Consider the following 2,500-nt stretch of genomic DNA (forward strand, 5'->3'; position numbering starts at 1 on the left):
ATACCCAAAGAAGTAATGATTTAACGGAAGTAAAAATTTTAATACAAATTACTTGAAGGTCCGTTATGAATTACGGAATATTGTTGCCGCTTAAAGTTTAACTTTTTTTTCCTTACGGAATTCTATTCTACTCAGGACCTTGATACCTGCTATGTTCGGATCATACTCCAATCAAGAAATATTCTCTCACAGAACCAGGGGCCATTCAATGAACTAGCATTTCATTTGGAAAAATTCATTTATATATCCTGCATATAGGCTATATGCAGTACTTTTGGGTACTATATTCGCTTTTGTCTTGAGAGAATGCGGTAGTAACCTCATTTATCGTCTGCAGATTGATTATTACGTACAACTACAATATACATGCATGCATACAACGATACACACACACACACACACACACATATATATATATATATATGTATATTTATATATATATACAGTATATATATATATATATATATGTATATATATATATATATGTATATATGTATATGTATATATGTATATATATATATGTATGTATATATATATGTATATATATATATATATATGTGTGTGTGTGTGTGTGTGTGTGTGAGAGAGAGAGAGAGAGAGAGAGAGAGAGAGAGATCGGTAGCGTTGTCGCCAACCAAGCTAGAGGGCCAGGCATGAATTCTGGATAAGGTGGCCCGGATGATCACGCCTCGTCCAAAACCTAGTTTTGCTCTGTTGAATTAATGTAGGAAATAGGAATCTTACATTTATTTAGACGACTGTCGTTCTCGCAATAAGTCTTGAAAATAAACAGCACACCAAATTACTTGAGAATCGGAATATTAAGCATATATTATCGTCACTCCCTCAAGGGCGAAAGGAGGATGGTAGAACACACACACACACTCACACACACACACACACACACACATATATATATATATATATATATTGTGTGTGTGTGTTCGTATGTTAATATCTTATATTCATTTGTGCTCGCCTTTTTCACTCTTCCTCTCTCTATGGACATTGGAAATTAATACCTTTAGATGGAGAGCTGTAAAAAAAATGCTATGTAAAATTAGTGAAGGATGACTGTCACTCCTTTGTATGGAAGCTTTCGAATTCTCTTCTTCCGTCGTTGATTTTCCGAGTATCCAGCCTTGTAAATAGACGAGAACTGAACGGCCCCTTTGAGCAGTGAAATATTTCTGTCGTATTCCCCCAGGAATCCCGTCAAGTGTCGGGGTTTATGAAGTTCTGCCTCCACTGCGCATACTTTATGTAATCAGGTGCAATGCCCCTGGGTTATTACTAATGGATTTTTGAGAATGAATACACATTACTGAGCCAGGTGTTATATAGGTATGACCGAGATTCCAAGATGAACAATCTTTAGAAGCTCTTATTAATTATATTGTTATTCAACGTGTGAACACGTCAAGAGGAAGAGGAATCTTCCCCATAATAGAATGATTACATATGAAAAAAGGAAAAGTGTTACGCAAAAAAGGAAGTAATCCCATGAACCCAATGAGGATATATATATATATATATATGTGTGTGTGTATATATTTGTATGTATATATATATATATATGTGTGTGTGTGTGTGTATTTATGTGTATGTATATATATATATATATATACATACACATAAATACACACACACACACATATATATATATATATACATACAAATATATACACACACACATATATATATATATATAATGTGTATATATATATATATATGTGTGTGTGTATATATTTGTATGTATATATATATATATATGTGTGTGTGTGTGTGTATTTATGTGTATGTATATATATATATATATATATATACTGTATATATATGAGAGAGAGAGAGAGAGAGAGAGAGAGAGAGAGAGAGTTGATTAATTAAAGGTACTAATAAATGGAAGAAGAAACGTGGATAAAATAACCATGAACAAGACAACTACTATGATATTCAGGGCCTCTGTAACACGGTTTTTTGGACTTTGCTCCTTATCAAAGCATCGGATGTAGCTGAAAGTTGACATATGTATATTTTACAACCACACACAAATTTTGTCAGCATTATCAATAACCTAAACCCGATAGTTTTAATTTTTATAGAGTAAAAATGATCTAGTCGACGCCATAGCCAGTGATAACGAGCCAAGAGTCGAAAACATTCATTACGTAAGCAATGTAAACATCTTTTGACAAAATTTTGCCCCGCCCATCCACCAGACACCCATTCACCTTGTTCCATCGGCTCTGAAACCCATAACAGTCAAGAATGGCTAACAGGATTTGGAATTGCCCCCGTTGTTGCAAAACTGCATTTGTCTTACGACTTGCAACTTTATACAGTCAAGAGAAAGCCCGTGGCCATATTTACTATAGCCTGAATAGGTAATTATTCAGTTTCTAGTTTAAATCCAATGTTTATGGTCTGATTTGTATTTAGCGTAACATGATTATAATACTTGTAATGTCATTCAGGCTTTTGAACATTTCCATTAACTATT

At 33.6% G+C, this 2,500-nt stretch overlaps 1 protein-coding gene across 6 annotated transcripts in view; it reads left to right on the top strand.

The window, feature by feature from the left end:
* The window catches only part of bwa (alkaline ceramidase), a 181,320-nt gene that overhangs the window by 167,572 nt on the left and 11,248 nt on the right, over nucleotides 1–2,500 (top strand). The gene's annotated exons all lie outside the window — the stretch shown is intronic.

The sequence above is a fragment of the Palaemon carinicauda genome, chromosome 8 (genome assembly GCF_036898095.1).
Source record: "Palaemon carinicauda isolate YSFRI2023 chromosome 8, ASM3689809v2, whole genome shotgun sequence".
Taxonomy (NCBI): Eukaryota; Metazoa; Arthropoda; class Malacostraca; order Decapoda; family Palaemonidae; genus Palaemon; species Palaemon carinicauda.